The sequence below is a fragment of the Anolis sagrei genome, chromosome 9, assembly GCF_037176765.1.
Source record: "Anolis sagrei isolate rAnoSag1 chromosome 9, rAnoSag1.mat, whole genome shotgun sequence".
In the NCBI taxonomy this organism is placed as follows: Eukaryota; Metazoa; Chordata; class Lepidosauria; order Squamata; family Dactyloidae; genus Anolis; species Anolis sagrei.
The window spans coordinates 5,768,288-5,788,538 of record NC_090029.1 but is presented as its reverse complement, the minus strand read 5'-3'; the positions used below and the strand labels follow the sequence as shown (position 1 = coordinate 5,788,538).

The window sequence follows — 20,251 nt, the reverse complement described above, 5'->3', positions numbered from 1 at the left end:
GAGAAGCGAGCAAGCAAACAACCCATGGCTGGGGGCGCGCCCTTCGGGATTTGGTGATATATGCAAATCCCGATGCAGCCCTATACTTCTCTGTATGCAGCCGCATGTGGCTGCGTGTCATTGAAAATAGCTATGCGTGTCAGTGCTGACACGCATGTCATAGGTTCGCCATCATGGTCCTACTTGGACAACAAGGGATCACCTAAGGTTCGCAGCTTGGATGTGATCCTGGACTCATTGCTGAGCCTGGAACCCCAGGTTTCGGCGGTGACCAGGGGAGCATTTGCACAGCTAAAGCTTGTGCGCCAGCTGCACCCGTACCTTGGGAAGTCTGACGGCCACGGTAGTCCACGCTCTGGTTACATCCCGGACTACTGCAACGCTCTCTATGTGGGGTTGCCTTTGAAGACAGCTCGGAAGCTCCAACTAGTCCAATGCTCGGCAGCCATGATTTTAACAGGAGCGGAGCGCAGGGAGCATACAACCCCCCTGTTGCGCCAACTCCACTGGCTACCGATCTGCTACCGGGCTGAATTCAAAGTGCTGGCGTTGGCCTTTAAAGCCCTAAACGGTTCCGGCCCAAGATACCTATCTGACCGCATCTCTGCCTATGAACCCACCAGGACTTTGAGATCTTCTGGGGAGGCCCTGCTCTCGATCCCGCCTGCTTCTCAAGCTCGGCTGGTGGGGACGAGAGATAGGGCCTTCTCGGTGGTGGCTCCTCGGCTGTGGAACGCCCTTCCTACGGACATTAGACTAGCACCATCTCTAATGGTATTCCGCAAAAAGGTGAAGACCTGGATGTTTGTGCAGGCGTTTGAGTAATTTAGTGCAATCTGGTAATGGAACATAGGAATGGAACAATGGACGACGAACCTGGACTACGCTTGGATGATGAGAAGATTGGGTACGGTTGTTTTTTGTAATAATTGTGCATTGTAATTGCTTATTGGTAATTTATGGATAATTTGTTAAGTCAATTGTTATATGTTGTATGGAACCACTGCTGTTTCTACTGTTTTTACTGTTTGTGAACCGCTGTGAGTCGCCTTCGGGCTTTAGATACAGCGGTATAGAAGCAAAGTAAGTAAGTAAATAAATAAATAAATAAGTACAACACCAGGAGAGTTTTCCAATAATATACAATGCATACACAACATTATTCCGGTACTATTCAACAGAATAGTGCCCTTTGTGTGTAAATCGAGCATCACAAGGCCAATCACAAGACAAGGATAATGTCCTGGGGAAAAATATGTAGAAAAGCAAGGAGGAAAAGAGAGAAAGGAACGAAATCCACTTTCTTTGTTGGCAAAATCAAATGCAAATGCAAATCCATAATGAAACTAGCGCCTCATCCATACAACACAAGTTTTGCACTTTAACTGCTTCTGATAGCATCCTATAGAAAGCTGGGATTTGTAGTTAATTGGAGGAAAAGGAAAAAAAAGAAAGGAGAAGAGAAGAAGAAGAAAGAGTAAGGAGGAGAGGGGAAAGATGAGATGAAAGCGGATTGGGAAATAGAGGAGGAGGAGAAGGAAAAGGAGAGGCAGGCACACATATTAATGCAGCATATAATAGATCCGTATTTTTTCCCTTTCAGCAGACTCTTGGAGATTAAAAATCCATGACATTGAGAGGCAGAAAAAGGTGGGGGTGGAATTATTATCAATCTCTCTGCAAAATAAAGAGGGGGGGGAATAAAAAGCTTAACCAGGGAGGAGGGGGATTTATGGAAGGACTGGTCTCTGGTGATATCAGGCAAGCAGGGCCTCGGCAAGACACTAAATCCTGCTGGATACATAATCTGACTAAACCCGAGTCTCGGAAATCCAGCACGGAAGGCATGATAGGAAAGGAATGAGATGCAGACCCAAATCACGACTCTGCATCTCATTTGTTCCCCATAGATTCCGATTTCCAAGAATCATAGAATTGGAAGGGACACCCAAAGGTCATCCAGTCCAACGCTATTCTGCCATATAAGAATAGCAAAATTATAGAGTTGGAAGGGACCCCAAAGGTCATCTAGTCCCACCCTATTCTGCCATATAGGAATTGCAGAATTATAGAGTTGGAAGGAACCCCAAAGGTCATCTAGTCCAACCCTATTTTGCCATATAGGAATTGCAGAATTATAGAGTTGGAAGGGACCCCAAAGGTCATCCAGTCCAACCATATTCTGCCATATAGGAATAGCAAAATTATAGAGTTGGAAGGAACCCCAAAGGTCATCCAGTCCCACCCTATTCTGCCATATAGGAATAGAAAAATTAAAGAGTTGGAAGGGAGCTCCAAAGGTCATCTAGTCCTGTCATATAAAATGATATAATAGAGTTGGAAGGGATCTCCAAAGGTCCAACCCCATTCTGCCATATGGGAATCATAGAATTATGGAGTTGGTCTGGATCCCCAAAGGTCATCCAGTCCTGCCATATAAAAATGATATAATAGAATTGGAAGGGATCCCTAAAGGTCATCCAGTCCAACCCCATACTGCCATATAGGAATCACAGAATAATAGAGTTGGAAGGGATCTCTAGAGGCCATCCAGTCCAACCCCATTTTGCCATATAAAAATCATAGAATAGAGTTGGAAGGGATCACTAAAGGCCATCCAGTCCAACCCCATTCTGCCATATGGGAATCATAGAATTATGGAGTTGGGAGGGAGCTCCAAAGGTCATCCAGTCCTGCCATATAAAAATGATATAATAGAATTGGAAGGGATCCCTAAAGGTCATCCAGTCCAACCCCATACTGCCATATAGGAATCATAGAATAATAGAGTTGGAAGGGATCTCTAGAGGCCATCCAGTCCAACCCCATTTTGCCATATAAAAATCATAGAATAGAGTTGGAAGGGACCTCTAAAGGCCGTCTGGTCCAACCCTATTCTGCCATATAGGAATCATAGAATTATGGAGTTGGAAGGGAGCTCCAAAGGTCATCCAGTCCTGTCATATAAAATGATATAATAGAGTTGGAAAGGATCTCTAAAGGTCATCCGGTCCAACCCCATTCTGCCATATAAGAATTATAGAATAATAGAGTTGGAAGCAACCTTTAAAGGCCATTCAGTCCAACCACATTCTGCTATATAAGAATTCCGCTATATAGAATTGGATGGTACCCTCAAAGGTTATCCAGTCCAATTATATTCTGCCATATAGGAATTATAGAATTGGAAGGGACCTCTAAAGGCCATCCAGTCCAACCTCATTCTGTCAAATAGAAACCATAGAATTTTAGAATTGGAAGGGACCCCCCCCCCCCAGGTTATCGATTCCAACCCTATTCTGCCATATAGGAATCGCAAAATTGTAAAGTTGGAAGGGACCCCCAAAGGTCATCCAGTCCCACCCTATTCTGCCATATAGGAATCGCAAAATTAAAGGGTTGGAAGGGACCCCAAAGGTCATCTAGTCCCAACCCTATTCTGCTATATAGGAATTGCAAAATTACGGAGTTGCAAGGGATACCCAAAGGTCATCCAGTCCAACCCTATTCTGCCATATAGGAACCACAAAATTATAGAGTTGGAAGGGACCCCCAAAGGTCATCCAGTCCAACCCTATTCTGCCATATAGGAATCACAAAATTATAGAGTTGGAAGGGATCCCCAAAGGTCATCCAGTCCAACCCTATTCTGCCATATAGGAATCATAGAATTAGTGTTGGAATGGCTCTCCAAGGGTCATGCAGCATGTTTCGTGGGATTTGTAGTTTGCCAATCTGTGTGCCCTTCTCTGTTGGAGGCACAACCAAGTGGGAAGACAACCTCCCTCCAGAAAAAGTGAGTGCTTTCGGCATCTCCCTCCTTGCAAATTCATTTGCACACAGCCAGGGCTTGCGGTGCCAAAATGCATCTCCGGCAGAGCGGTCCTTCCCAGGAGGAGAATCATCTTAATAGCTTTTATTTTTCGGGGGGGGGGGGGGGGGTTGAAATCATTAATTCTAATTAGATCAGCTGTTAGCGCATGGTTCCAGTTAGTCTGAAAAACAGCAAACAAAATGCACTCTTTTTCAAGATGGAGAATTTATTTACTGTAATCCCAAATAGAGGTTGAGAAATACCAGGAGTGTCTACAACAGTGGTTCTCAACCTGGGGGTTGCGACCCCTGGAGGGGTCACGCGGGAGTGTCAGAGGGATCAGTAAAGACCACCAGCAAACACAGTATTTTCTGTTGGTCATGGGGGTTCTATGTGGGAAATTTGGCCCAATTCTATTGTTGGTGGGGTTCAGAATGCTCTTTGATTACAGGTGAACACATCCGGCCCCCGGGCCTGAGTTTGCCCATACTTGCATTAAGGTAAAGGTAAAGGTTTTCCCTAGACTTTGTGGGAGTTGAAGTCCAAAACACCCGGAGGGCCGAAGTTTGCCCATTTCTGCTCAATGGGATTACTAGAACATATGCCTTTGTGTTCTCTTGCATTTCCTTTGGCTCGAAACACACAACCCTATGTCTCTCCTTGCAAAATCGGAAAAAGCAACGCAAATGAATTATTTATTCAGCTCTGCCTGGCTGACCCCTCTCTCTCGACTCTAAATCTCTTCCTGACAAATGGAGACTTTGCAGCCAGCAATGCAAATAGAAGCCTCTCCCCTTCCTATTTGCCATTCAGGATAAACCTAGTTCTGCTCCCTGGGGTCCTCATGCATCAAGCTGTCCCAGGTAATTGAAACCTGAGTGTCACGGAGCATCTACACTGCGGAACTAATGCAGTTTGACACCACTTAGACTGCCACGGCTGATTGCTATGGGGTCCTGGGAGTTGTAGTTTTGCAAAGAAGGGTAAAGACCTTGGGAAGCGACAACTCCCAGGACTGCCTGGCAGTCCAAAGCCATGCCAAACTGCATTAATTCCGCAGTGTGGATGGATGCGACCTCAACCTTTTTTGCAATCTGCAAAAAATGATTAGACTGAGCTTTAGGATTAAAAGGGGAAATAAATGGGGCCTTGACAGCGGAAGCAGAGCGTTGAGATTCCGGGCACGGATTTCACCTCTGACCAAACAGCGGCTGTAATAAAATGCCTGCCACTCGATATTAAGCATGTGAAGAAGGAGAAAACCTAGCCAATTCGGTGTTATTCGGGCTGTGCATGCAGCACTCTTCTATATAAATAAAAATGTAATGTTCGTTTGTGGGATTAACGGAACTCAAAAACCACTGGACAAATTTGACACCAAATTTGGCAGCAAGACACATTCTAATCCGATCTATGTTTTTCAAACAAAAAAACCCCGTAAAAATGAAGGGGACATAACTTAAAACTCCCCCAAAAGAAAAATGCCTTACAGAGCATGCGCGAAGGCCCCTCTCCCCATTGTGTGAGAAGAGTGAAGCACCAACCATTGTGAGGGAAGAGAAGCCTTGCCATGGAGACCCTTTCCATGGAGGAAGACAGAGTCCTTTTTCTTTTGGGGAGGGATTGAGGAAAGGAAAGAGGGAAGGAAGGAGAAGGCCTGGCCCAACGGAGGGGTGGGGACTTGGCAAGGCAAGCCCTGGCAGCAGCTGGAGCCACCACAGTGGCTCCATGAGGCCCACGTCGTCCCCCAAGGCCAGAGGATTGCAAGGCAAGCCTGACTGCAGGAGCAGCTGCACACCACCACCACCCACCCCCATTGGGTGAAGGGAGGATGCAAACCATGAGAAAGCCAACTATTCTCCCACTTGGGCTCCACATCCACCCTTTCACACATACACCCCAAAAAAACATTTTAAAAACCCTTACAAACTCTCCCGGAGGAAGGAGGGGGGAAAAAACTCCACCAATAATGGAATTGAACCAAACGTGGCACACAGCACTCCCATGACCAACAGAAAATACTGGAAGGGTTTGGTGGGCAGTGTCCTTTGGTTTTAGAGTTGTAGTTCGCCTACATCCAGAGATCACTGTGGACTCAAACAATGATGGATCTGGACCAAACTCTACACGAATACTCAATATGCCCAAATGTGAACACTGGTGGAGTTTGGGGAAAAATAGAATCCTGACACTTGGGAGTTGTAGTTGCTGGGATTTATAGTTCACCTACAATCACAGAGCATTTTGAACCCCACCAATGATAGAATTGGGCCAAACCTCCCACGCAGAACCCCCATGTGGGCCACAGCAACGTGTGGCAGGGGACGGCTAGTATATAAATAAAAATGTAATGTTCATTTGTGGGATTAACAGAACTAAAAAAACCACTGGACGAATTGACACCAAATTTGGACACAAGACACCTATCAGACCAACAAGTGACCATCACTCATAAAAACATTGGAAAACACAACAGACCAAAAGGCCAAAAAAGCAAAAAAAAAAAAAAAAAAGGCTACAGCGCATACACAAAAATGCCTCCCTTGGCAAACAAAACACACAATAGCATATCTGCACTCTCTTCCGGACTACAGCTCCCAGCATTCCCTAAACCAGGCCCATTAGGAGAGGAGGATGATCCAAATGCACTGCTTCCAAACTGCAAGCTTTCTTCTCCTTGGATTTCTTTGAGAGCATCCCAATCCCTGCATATTTCCCATTTCCTATTCCTGGTCTGCAACTCCCAGCAATCCTCCAGATAGATAGATTAGATAGAGATAGGTAGGTAGGTAGGTAGGTAGGTAGATGGATCAGGAGGACTGCTGGGAGTTGCAGTCTAAGAATAGGTAGAGAAGGAAGAACGGGGAGAAAGAGAAACGGAAAGAAAGTGAGGTGGAAGGAAGGGAAGAAGAAGAGAAGGAAGGAGAGAAAGAGGAAGGGAAAGAAAGGGGGAAGGGAGGGAAGAAGAAGAGAAGGAAGGAGAGAAAGAAAGAAAAAAGGGAAGACAGGAAAGAGGGAAGGAAGGAGAGAAAGAAAGAAGGGAAAGATGGAAGGAGAGAAGAAAGAAAGAAAGAAGAGAAAGAGGGAGGGAAGGAGAGAAAGAAAGAAGAGAAAGAAGGAAGGAGAGAAAGAAAGGAAAGAGGGAAGGAAGGAGAGAAAGAAAGGAGAGAAAGATAGAAGGAGAGAAGAAAGAAAGAAAGAAAGAAAGAAAGAAGAGAAAGAGGGAGGGGAGGGGAGAAAGAAAGAAGAGAAAGAGGGAAGGAAAGAAAGAAAAAAGAAAGAGGGAAGGAAGGAGAGAAAGAAAGAAGAGAAAGATGGAAGGAGAGAAGAAAGAAAGAAAGAAAGAAAGAAAGAAGAGAAAGAGGGAGGGAGGGAAGGAGAAAAAGAAAGAAAGAAGAGAAAGAAAGAAGAGAAAGAGGGAAGGAAGGAGAGAAAGAAAGAATAAAAAGAAGGAGGGAAGGAAGGAGAGAGAGAGAGAGAGAGAAAGAAAGAAAGAAAGAAAGAAAGAAAAGAAAGAAGGAGGGAGGGAGGGAAGGTGAGAAAGAAAAGAAAGAGGAAAGGAAGAAGAGAAAGAAAGAAGAGAAAGAGGGAGGGAAGGAGAGAGAGAAAAAGAATAGAAAGAAGGAGGGAAGGAAGGAGAAAAAGGAAGAAAGAAAAGAAAGAAGGAGGGAGGGAGGAAAGGAAAGAAAGAAAAGAAAGAGGGAAGGAAGGAGAGAAATGAAGAAGAGAAAGATGGAAGGAGAGAAGGAAGAAAGAAGAGAAAGAAGGAGGAAAGGAATAAAAGAAAGATAGAATAGAAAGGAGGGAAGGAAGGAGAAAAAGAAAGAAGAGAAAGATGTAAGGAGAGAAGAAAGAAAGAAAGAAAGAAGAGAAAGAAGAGAAAGAGGAAGGGAAAGAAAGAGAGAAAGAAAGAAAAGAAAGAGGGAACAAGGAGAGAAAGAAAGGAGAAAGAGGGAGGGAAGGAAGGAGAGAAAGAAAGAAGGGAAAGATGGAAGGAGAGAAGAAAGAAAGAAAGAAGAGAAAGAGGGAGGGAAGGAGAGAAAGAAAGAAGAGAAAGAAGGAAGGAGAGAAAGAAAGGAAAGAGGGAAGGAAGGAGAGAAAGAAAGGAGAGAAAGATAGAAGGAGAGAAGAAAGAAAGAAAGAAAGAAAGAAAGAAAGAAAGAAGAGAAAGAGGGAAGGAAGGAGAAAAAGAAAGAAGAGAAAGATGTAAGGAGAGAAGAAAGAAAGAAAGAAAGAAAGAAAGAAAGAAGAGAAAGAGGAAGGGAAAGAAAGAGAGAAAGAAAGAAAAGAAAGAGGGAACAAGGAGAGAAAGAAAGGAGAAAGAGGGAGGGAAGGAAGGAGAGAAAGAAAGAAAGAATAGAAAGGAGGTAAGGAGAAAAAGAAAGAAAGAAAAGAAAGAAGGCAGGAGGGAGGGAAAGAAAGAAGAGAAAGATGGAAGGAGAGAAGAAAGAAAGAAAGAAACGAAAGAAACGAAAGAAACGAAAAAGTGAAGGAAGGAGAGAAAGAAGGAGGGAAGGAAGGAGAAAAAGAAAGAATGAAAGAAAGAAGAGAAAGAGGGAGGGAAGGAAGGAGAGAAAGAAAGAATAGAAAGGAGGGAAGGAAGGAGAAACAGAAAGAAAGAAAGAAGGAAAAGAAAGAAGGAGGGAGGGAAGGAGAGAAAGAAAGAAAAGAAAGAGGGAACAAGGAGAGAAAGAAAGGAGAAAGAGGGAGGGAAGGAAGGAGAAAAAGAAAGAAAGAAAGAATAGAAAGGAGGGAAGGAAGGAGAAAAAGAAAGAAAGAAAAGAAAGAAGGAGGGAGGGAGGGAAAGAAAGAAGAGAAAGATGGAAGGAGAGAAGAAAGAAAAAAGAAAGAAAAAAAGAAAAGAAAGAGGGAAGGAAGGAGAGAATGAAAGAAAAGGAGGAGGTAGGGAAGGAGAAAAAGAAAGAAAGAAAGAAAGAAAGAAAGAAAGAAGAAAAGGAGGGAAGGAATGAGAGAAAGAAAGAAGAGAAAGAGGGAGGGAAGGTTGGCCACAGCAACGAGTGGCAGATACAGCTAGTATATAAGATTATCTCAGCTTGGCAGTGCCGTCTCCGGAAAGCGAACAGATGGATAGTGGAGAAGGCTCAGGTGCAAAGCCACAGGGTGCCCATGATGCCCAACCAGCTTCCACCTATTCTTTGGCACAGTTCTTCTTTGGATGGGAGATGTTTGCAGATAGGAAGCTACACACACACACACACCAAAATCTCATTCGTGTTTAGGTCCAGATTTGGGCCTTGTGCTGTTGGCTGACCTTGGCCTTTTCTCCTTATATAGTAGAAACTCAAGCAACCGGCAAATAAAATATCAAAATAATACTAATGATTATTAGTATTGATCATACTAATTCGTAATACTAATTACTAATTAACAGCGACGTGAGCTCTCGCTGTTAGCCCCAGCTCCTGCCAACCTAGCAGTTCGAAAACATACAAACATGAGTAGATCAATAGGCACCGCTTCTATGGGAAGGTAATGGCGCTCCATATTATTATTGTTATTATTATTTAAAGTATTTTTATCAAAGTATCAAATCTCTATTAAGAAGGAAAAGAGGGGGCATATAATAAATTTTGAATTTTCCGGGCTGTCTGGCCATATTTCAGAAGCATTCTCTCCTGACGTTTCTCCCACATCTGTGGCAGGCATCCTCAGAGGTTGTGACTTCTGTTGGAAACTAGACAAGTGTAGTTTATATATCTGTGGAATTTCCAGGGTGGGAGAAAAAACTCTTCTTTGTTGGAGGCAAGTGTGAATGTTGCAATTGTCCAGCTTGATTAGAGTCTGACTTGTTAAGGTAAAGGTTTCCCCTTGTCCAGTTGTGTCCAACTCTGGGGGGGGGGGGGGTGGCGCTCATCTCCATTTCTCACCTGGCATTGTCCATAGAAACCTCCAAGGTCATGTGGCCAACATGACTGCACGGAGCACCATTACCTTCCCGCCAGAGCAGAATCTATTGATCTACTCACATTTGCATGTTTTCACACTGCTAGAGTAGCAGAAGCTGGGGCTAACAGTGGGAGCTCACCCCACTCACCAGATTCAAACTGCTAATCTTTTGGTCAGTAAGTTCAGCAGCTCAGCAGTTTAACCCACTGCGCTACCAGGGACCCATTATCAAGGTACTAAGTCTCTATTAAGAGGGAAAGGGGGGCTGTAATAATAATAATAATAATTATTATTATTATTATTATTATTATTATTTATGTATATATTTATTTACAGTATTTATATTCTGCCCTTCTCACCCTGCAGGGGACTCAGGGTGGATTACAATGTACATATACATGGCAAACATTCACAGACATAAAACATATATTGACCTACACAGAGGCAATTTAACATTCCAGTTTTTCATCAGGGTATTCTGACCACCAGGGGAGCTGTTGCTTCACTGACCATTTGTGGCACTGATGAAGTACTTCCTCATTCTTTTCATGCTTGCTGGAGATTTTTATGGCCTCGTAAATTAGTTAAATTTGCCTCCCCGCATAAGCGGTACCTAAATTTCCTACTTGATAGATGCAACTGTCTTTTGGGCTGCAATGGTCAACAGCAAGCTACACAAATTCGTCGGAAGCTCACTCCAAACTGGGCTGGCTTCGAACTCATGACCTTTCGGTCAGTAGTGATCTTAATGCAACTGACTCTCAGCCAGCTGCGCTACAGTACTGGTGCTAATATAATTTCTATGATTTAAAGTATTAATATTAAAGCACTGAAATCTTTTTAAGAGAGAAAAGGGGGCATATAAATAAATATAATAACAAAAAAACCCTCCACCAATGTTCACATTTGGGCATATTGAGTATTCATGTCAAGTTTGGTCCAGATACATCATTGTTTGAGTCCACAGTTGCAACTCCAAAACACAAGGTCAGTGCCCACCAAACCCTTCCAGTATTTTCTGTTGGTCATGGGAATGTTCTGTGTGCCAAGATTGGTTCAATTCCATTGTTGATGGAGATCAGAATGCCCATTGATTTTAGGTTAACTATAAATCCCAGAAACTACAACTCCCATATGTCAAGATCTATTTCCCCCAAACTCCACCAGTGTTCAGATTTGGGCATATTGAGTTTTGGGTTGTAGGTTTTTTCGGGCTATATGGCCATGTTCTAGAGGCATTTCTCCTGACGTTTCGCCTGCATCTATGGCAAGCATCCTCAGAGGTAGTGAGGTCCTCACTACCTCTGAGGATGCTTGCCATAGATGCAGGCGAAACGTCAGGAGAAATGCCTCTAGAACATGGCCATATAGCCCGAAAAAACCTACAACAACCCAGTGATTCCGGCCATGAAAGCCTTCGACAATATATTGAGTATTCATGCCAAATTTGGTCCAGATCCATCATTGTTCAAGTCCACAGTGCTCTCTGGCTGTAGGAGAACTACAATTCCAAAACTCAAGGTCAGTGCCCACCAAACCCTTCCAGTATTTTCTGTTGGTCATGGGAGTTCTGTGTCCCAAGTCTGGTTCAATTCCATCATTGGTGGAGTTCAGAATGCTCTTTGCTTGTAGGTGAAACTACATATATCCACAATTGCTGACAAAGTGGGAGTGGATGGGTTGAAATTCAGATTTTGCGTCCATCTCTCCCATTTATATTCTCTAATGTTGAGCCCCTTCAATCTCCCTGTTCGTTCTGCGTTTTCCTTTTCGAACGCCCTGCCTCCAATGTTGCAGCCGACGTGAAGCCTTTGATCCGGCAATTTCCTCCTCTCCATTAATGAGGTCTGGAGGGAGAAGGGACTCAATTAGAAATCCTCCGCTTCGTTTGTCTTGGAGTAAACAGCGTGGCCAAGTCTCCTTTTACCTGTTTCCCAGAATGATATTTGCAAAATGTTGGCGTTGGCATCAAAGAAAGGTCAATTCCCATCCATTGGGGGGATATTGGGATGGTTGTATGGCTGGCATATGGGATGACGTGGCTTGGTGTTTCTGTGCCATCTGGATGAATTGTCCTGTGTGCCACATTTGATTCAATTCCATCATTGGTGGAGTTCAGAATGCTCTTTGATTGTAGGTGAACTCTAAATCCCAGTAACTACAAATCCCAAATGACAAAACCAATTTTATTTTAGTGATGGTCACTCCTTGGGTTAGTACAGTGCTTCTCAACCTTCCTAATGCCGTGACCCTTTAATCGAGTTCCTCCTGTTGTGGTGACCCCCAACCAGGGGTGGCTCAACCATTATGCAAAGTAAACATTTGCAGTATAGTTGATTTTGCCCAGGGGCGCTCTTGAGGCCCTCTTGGGGGGAAATAGACCTTGACATATGTGAGTTGTAGTTACTGGGATGTATAGTTCACCTACAATCAAAGAGCATTATGAACTCAACCAATGATGGAATTGAACCAAATATGGCACACAGAACTCCCACGACAAACAGAAAATATATATCAGTGGTTGGTTGGGGGGGGGGGGGCAAAATACTGTTTGCTTACCCTTGAAAATTACCTAGGGCCGCCTCTGCCCCCAACCATAACATTATTTTTGTTGCTACTTCATAAATGTCGTTCTGCTCCTGTTATGAATTGTCATGTAAATATCTGAGATGGTATTTTCATTCACTGGACCAAACTGAGCACAAATATCCAATAGACAAATTTGGATACTGGTGGGGTTTCGGAGGGGGGGGGTTGATTTTGTCATTTGGGAGTTGTACTTGCTGGGATTTATAGTTCACCTGCAATTAAAGAGTATTCCGAACTCCACCAATGATGGAATTGAACCAAACTTGGCACACAGGACTCCCATGACCAACAGAAAACCCATCCAGAGGAAGGGTTTGGTGGACATTAACCTTGAGTTTTGGAGTTGTAGTTCACCTACATCCAGAGAGCACTGTGGACTCAAACAATGATGGATCTAGGCCAAATTTGGCATAGATACTCAATATACCCAAAAGCAAACACTGGTGGAGTTTTGGGAAAATAGACCTTGACATTTGGGAGTTGAAGTTACTGGGATTTATAGTTCACCTACAATCAAAGAGCATTCTGAATCCCATCAATGATAGAATTTGGCCAAACTTCCCACACAGAACCCCCATGACCAACAGAAAATACTGTGTTTTCTGATGCTCTTTGGTGACCCCTCTGACACCCCCCTTGCAACCCCCCCCCAGGGGTCCCGACCCCCAGGTTGAGAACCACTGGGTTAGTAGGTGTCTTGTGTCCAAATTTGGCAGCAATTCGTCCAGTGGTTTTTGAGTTACGTTAATCCCACAAACAAACATTACATTTTTATTTATATAGATTCTAGCCATCCCCTGCCATGCGTTGCTGTGGCCCAGTCTGTGTATATGTGTTTTGTGTGTGTATATATTTGTGTATATGTGTGTTCAGGGGCGGCTCATCCATTAAGCAAAGTAAGCGGTCGCAGTACACTTTTTTTTTGCCAGGGGCGCAAAAGCGCCTCTGTAAATGCCCCTCGACCACCACTTGAGGAGGCCCCCTCGGCTCACAACAGCCCTAGCAGTCCGGGGGAAACCTCAGCAACCTATTACGCAAAATAAGCATTTGCAGTTTAGTTGATTGTGTTCAGGGGCACTCTTGAGGCGCTCTTGGGGGAAAATAGACCTTGACATATGTGAGTTGTAGTTACTGGGATGTATAGTTCACCTACAATCAAAGAGCATTCTGAACTCCACCAATGATGGAATTGAACCAAATATGGCACACAGAACTCCCACGACAAACAGAAAATATATATCAATAATTGGTTGGGGGAGGGGCGCCAAAATACTGTTTGCTTACCATTAAAAATTACCTAGGGCCGCCTCTGTGTGTGTTTGTGAATATATGTATGTGGCTTTGCGCATTCATTGTAATGTATTCTTTGGCTTTTTGGCTTAAGTCTCTTCTGCTGTGTTTTTCAGTGCTTTTATGAGTGATGGTCACTTGTTGGGAAGATTGCTCCAATTTTTTTCATTGGTGGGGTTGAGAATGCACTTTGATTGTAGGTGAACTATAAATCCCAGTAACTACAACACCCAAATGTCAAGGTCTATTTCCCCCAAACTCCATCTGTGTTCATATTTTGGGCATATGGAATATTTGTGCCAAGTTTGGGCCAGATCCATCATTGTTTGAGTCCACAGTGCTCTCTGGATGTTGGTGAACTACAACTCTTAAACTCAAGGTCAATGCCCACCAAACCCTTCTAAGCGTTTTCTGTTGGTCAGGGGAGTCCTGTGTACTAAGTTTGGTTCAATTCCACTGTTGGAGTTCAGAATGCTCTTTGATTATAGTTGAACTATCAATCACAGTAATTACAACTCCCAAATGACAAAATCATAATTTTGTGAGTGATGGTCACTCCTTTTGTAGTGAGACGTTTTATTGCAAAATTTGGTGTGATTTCGTTCATTGGTTCTCTTGTTTTTAAGGTACTCATTATGCACAGAGCATTTTTATATATAGTAAAGGTAAAGGTTTTCCCCTGACATTAAGTCCAGTCGTATCCGACTCTGGGGTGTGGTGCTCATCTCCATTTCTAAGCTGAAGAGCTGGCATTGTCCATAGACATCTCCAAGGTCATGTGGCCAGCATGACTGCATGAAGTGCCATTACCGTTAAAGGCTATATATATATATATATATATATATGGAGCCCCCAGTGGCGCAGTGGGTTAAAGCACTGAGCTGCTGGGCTTGTTGATCGAAAGGTTGCAGGTTCGATTCCGAGGAGCGGCGTGAGCTTCCGCTGTCAGCCCTAGCTTCTGCCAACCTAGCAGTTCGAAAACATGCAAATGTGAGTAGATCAATAGGTACCGCTCTGGCGGGAAGGTAACGGCGCTCCATGCAGTCATGCCGGCCACATGACCTTGGAGGTGTCTACGGACAACGCTGGCTCTTCGGCTTAGAAATGGAGATGAGCACCACACCCCAGAGTCAGACATGATTGGACTTAATGTCAGGGAACTACCTTTACCTTTTTATATATATATAGCCTTTAACGGTAACGGCACTTCATATATATATATATATATCCTTTAATTCATAAAGCATTCAAGGCTTTCAAGTTTCTAGTCCCCAAAGAGCTCTCTCTCTCTCTCTCTCTCTCTCACACACACACACACACACACATGCGCGCGCACACACTCACACACACACACACAATATATCTATAATCCGAAGCATCCTCCATGCCTTGCAATCACAGCGGAAGGTGCACTGCAGGAATGGCAGCCGAGGGAGGTCACCCTGGAACAAAGCCAGGCAGACTGCGGCTTTGACTGCAAGGTTGAGTCCTCACCTCTTTCCTGGACCCAAACCTATTCGTACAGCCCGAAGGATACCATTGAGTCATGTTGGAGGACCGAGGAAATGCCTAGGGATCCCACCTTGGTGGGTTAAGGAGACCCTTCCCTATGGGAAGGCAGTGAAATCTCCCTTTTCGCAGCTTCTGCGGTTTCCTCAGTAGGAGGCAGGGAAAGAAGTGGCACAATGGTGCCAGGAAGGGAAGGTCTCCAGGCTGTTTGGTCTCCTTTTCTCTCTCTCTGCATGCAAAGCATGTGAAATCTTCCCAAGACAATCCCACCCACCCGCTTTGCAGCTTTGCAGACCCCGAACCATAGCAACAGAGAGGCTGAGCCAAAAAAGAGAAGAGAGAGAAAGAAAAAAAGGGGAGAGACGGAGGGGAGGAAGAACTCCTTCTCCATCTTATTCGGAGCTGGGTATTGAAACCATGTAAACACAACACATCGGATAATTTAAGAATCCTTTCAGCTCCATCCTTTTGCAATCTTATCCAGAACTTGGTCCAAAGCAATAGGCAAATGATGCAGGAACAAACACTTCCGACAAGTTTGGTCTGCATCCCAAAACAGATGCACTGAATCCGTGGAAATATCGAGAATGACTCAAAAAAGGTCTCATTTCCTGACAGCGTTGGTCTGAATCCCAGAAAGACCCAAATATCTCAACATAAGGGTGATTTGATATGTCTAATTCCATTGCCACAACCATTCTATACATTTGTGCAAACTAAGGCATTGCATCGAAGAGATTGCAGAACCACCAAGTTGGATTTCCTTGCAATAGCCATCATATACATTCTACCTATGGATCTGTGCAAACTAAGACCCTGCAAAGGCATGGATGGCATCTAAGGCTGGGTCAGCGGAGACCCTACAATGGCATCATATGGGTCTCCGCCAGTGGTTCTCAACTTTCCTAATGTCTTATTCCATTGCCACAACCATTATATACATTTGTGCAAACTAAAGCATTGCATCAAAGAGATTGCGGAACCACCGAGTTGGATATCCGTTCAATAGCCATCATATACATTATATTTATTTATTAAATAAATAAATCTAAAATAAATAAATAAATAAATAAACATTATACCTATGGATCTGTGCAAAAGCATGGATGGCATCTAAGCCTGGATCAGTGTAGACCTATACTGAGACCTCAAACAGCATCATATGGGTCAACACTAGTGGTTCTCAATCTTCCTAATGCAGCGACCCCTTAATACAGTTCCTCATGTTGTGGTGACCCCCAACTATAACATTATTTTCATTGCTACTTCGTAAGTGTTACGAATCATAATGTAAATAGCTAATCTGCAGGATGTATTTTCATTCACTGGACCAAATTTGGCATAAATATCCAAAACACCCAAATTTGAATACTGGTGGGGTTGGGGGGGATTGATTTTGTCATTTGGGAGTTGTAGTTGCTGGGATGTATAATCCACCTACAATCAAAGAACATTCCGAACGCCACCAATGATGGAATTGAATCAAACTTGTCACACAGAACTCCCAACAGAAAATACTGGAAGGGTTTGGTGGGCATTGACCTTGAGTTTTGGAGTTATAGTTCACCTACATCCAGAGAGCACTGTGGACTCAAACAATGATGGATTTGGACCAAATTTGGCACAAATCCTCGATACGCCCAAATGTGATCACTGGTGGAGTTTGTGGAAAATAGACCTTGACATTTGGGAGTTGTAGTTGCTGGGATGTATAGTTCACCTACAATCAAAGAACATTCAGAACCCCGCCAATGAAAGAATTAGGCCGAACTTCCCACACAGAACCCCCATGACCATCAGAAAATACTGTGTTTTCTGATGGTCTTTGGTGACCCCTCTGACGCCCCCTCGTGATACTCCCAGGGGTCATGACCCCCAGGTTGAAAAACACTGCTCTACACTGACCATATAATGCAGATCCAAACAGTGTTAACTGCACTATATGGTCAGTGTATACCCATATAGTGCCATTTTACTACTCTATATGGGTCTCAGTATACAGATACAATACCTAGGATGCCTTCTATGATGGATTGCACTGTAACAGAAGATATAAACATTATCCCTATGGATATATAAGACCCTGAAATGCATATAGTGTAGACTAATATAGTGCAATATTACTACACTATATGGGTCTCACTATACAGATTTGGAATACCTAGGATGCTTTCTGTGATTGATTGACCATAACAGAAATTCTACACATTATACCTATGGATATATAAGACCCTGAAATGCATATTCTGTAGACCCATATAGTGCTGCTTTACCACACTATATGGGTCTCAGTATAGAAATTTGGAATACCTAGGATGCCTTCTGTAACAGAAATTATATACATTATACCTATGTATATATAAGACCCTGAAATGCATATAGCGTAGACCCATATAGAGCTGCTTTACCACACTGTATGGGTCTCAGTATAGAGCTTTAGAATACCTTGGATGCCTTCTGTGATAGATTGCACTGTAACAGAAATTGTATAGATTATACCTATGGGTATATAAGACCCTGAAATGCATATAGTGTAGACCCATATAGTGCTGTTTTACCCCACTATATGGGTCTCAGTATAGAGCTTTAGAATACCTAGGATGCCTTCTGTAACAGAAATTATATACATTATACCAATAGATATATAAGACCCTGAAATGCATATAGTGTAGACTCATATAGTGTCGCTTTACCACACTATATGGGTCTCGGTATGTTTAGAATACCTAGGATGCCTTCTGTGATGGATTACACTGTAACAGAAATTGTATACATCATACCTATGGAGATATATATATATATATATATATATATATATATATATATACACGACCCTGAAATGCAAGACTTAGATTGAATTGCATGGAGTCTCCTCGCCGATGCCATCAATCCTCTGGAGAAGAGGAGGTTCAATAGGGATGGGAAGGGATAAATAAATCATAATCACCGGGTTCCAATCTCAATCCAAAATACCTATTTCATCTCCTCTTTCTTTTTTGCTCCCTCCAACCATTCTCCACAAGCAGGATTTGCAAATGTGGGGCACAATCAACGAAACTCCCCCAAAACCCTACATAAAACAGAACTAAATAGCCCAAAATGTGGGGGGAAATGATTATTTTCATGTTGCTGTGGGAAACCGATGGATCACAGGCATTAGAATGGGAAAACTGGGAAAGGAACTGCATTGCATTGGGAGATTTTGGTGGGAGCAGAGGGATAAACATTAAACAAAGCAAGGAAGCATTGCATTCCTTGTAGGAAAGGGATGCTGGGAGATGGGTACATTGGACAGCTCTCCATCTCTCTCTCCAGAGGTGTTGCAAAGCCCTGGATCCTTACAGGATGCAAAGAGACATCCCTATCCAGGGAGAGCACCTTGTTGTCCTTGTTTCCAAGGCCAAAAAGGAAAGTGTTACCCACCTGCTTCAAGGCTTTGTGTCTCCTTGCCTCTTCCCCATCTATTTGGCCTCTTACCTGGGCAGTGCAGGGATGCTTTGGAGATGCACAGCCTTCCTCTCCTCCTCCTCCTCCTCCTTCTCTTCTCCTCTGTGCCAATGGAGAAGCAACCTGCCTGTCTCTTTCTCCTCCTCCTCCTCTTTCCTTGGAGGCGACCAGCCCTTGGCTCCCTTTTGTGTGTGGCTCCGGATGAAGCCGCCGCTTCGACACGCCGAGACTGCTAATTAACCCGGGAAGCTGAGTTGGGCAAAGGAGAGAAATGCACAGAGAATGAGACACACACAGAGAGAGAGAACCAGCTGCGTTCCCAAAGCCCCGGAACATGGATGGCGCAAGGACAGCAGGGCTCCAAGCTGGCATCCTTGCACAGAAGGCTGGGAAGCTTTTTTTTTGGAGTGGGAGACCAACAGAAAGGAAGTGTTTGGAGGAAGGGACTTGGCTAAAGTATCTCTGAGCATCCCTTGCCTAAGAGAAGGCTATGAGCCAACTTGGGCCCTCCAGGCATTTTGGACTTCAGCTCCCACAAATCCTAAGAGGCTTTTATTGTTGTTTATTTGTTCAGTCACTTCCAACTCTTGGCGACCTCCTGGACTTCTCTCCCCTCTTCTCTTCAACATCTACGTTAGACCCCTTGCTAGTTTGGCTCGAAGTTTCGGCCTAGACTGCTATCAATATGCGGACGACACCCAACTGCTTCTGCATTTGGAGCCTGGAGCAACATCAATACTGGACAATTTCACCTTATGTCTGGAGGCTCTTTCGAACTGGCTACGTACTAGTAGACTGAAGGTGAACCCAGCGAAGACTGAGATTCTCCAGCATGGCTGCTCGATTGGTCTGACCCATCTGCTACCTACCTTCAATGGTGCTGCCCTATCTCCTTCACCTACCATTAAGAGCTTGGGTGTCGTTTTGGATTCACAGCTGACGATGGAAGCTCAGGTCGCTGCTGCCAGCACATCCAAGGCACAAGGAACTGAAGACACAATCTCAGTTGCCCTCATATATAATCAAAAACTCATGCCTTTTCCCTTGAGAAGATGCAGTAGGCACCCTCTTCTCAATTAATCTTTGAGAGCAACGCCTCCCCTCGGCCAGATGTCTCTGTTGACAAATCTGACTTCTTATATTGAAAGAGGCATCCTCCCCTGGATCCCCAATTACAACATTCTTTTTACATAGAATCATAGAGTTGGAAGAGACCTCATGGGCCATCCATTCCAACCCCCTGCCAAGAAGCAGGAAAATTGCATTCAAAGCACCCCCGACAGATGGCCATCCAGCCTCTGTTTAAAGGCCTCCAAAGAAGGAGCCTCCACCACACTCCGGGGCAGAGAGTTCCACTGCTGAACCGCTCTCATAGTCAGGAAGTTCTTCCTCATGTTCAGATGGAATCTCCTTTCTTGTAGTTTAACTTTGGATTCGCAGCTGACAATAAAAGCTCAGGTCGCTGCTGCGAGCAAACAGGCCTTTTTCCATCTACAACAAGCGAGGCAATTGACACCCTACCTATCTGATGAGGCTCTGGCAACAGTCATCCATGCCACGGTCACATCTAGGCTGGACTATTGCAACGCCCTGTATGTTGGCCTTCCGATGTCTACGACCTGAAAGCTCTGTATTGTTCAGAACGCGACAGCCAGGCTACTCACAAGAACACCCATGAAATGCCATATAACACCA

The 20,251-nt window shown here is 44.0% G+C and overlaps 1 protein-coding gene across 3 annotated transcripts in view; it reads right to left on the bottom strand.

Annotated features, from left to right (window-relative positions):
* The window catches only part of APBA2 (amyloid beta precursor protein binding family A member 2), a 114,248-nt gene extending 95,344 nt beyond the window's left edge, over positions 1-18,904 (bottom strand). For 2 of the 3 annotated variants that reach the window (XM_060755776.2, XM_060755778.2), the window contains exon 1: positions 18,587-18,904. The gene's annotated coding sequence lies outside the window, so the exon portion shown is untranslated. Of the gene's footprint in view, positions 1-18,532 lie in introns of all 3 variants that reach the window. The other variant, XM_060755777.2, reaches the window with a different exon arrangement.
* Between the last annotated feature and the right edge of the window lie 1,347 nt (positions 18,905-20,251).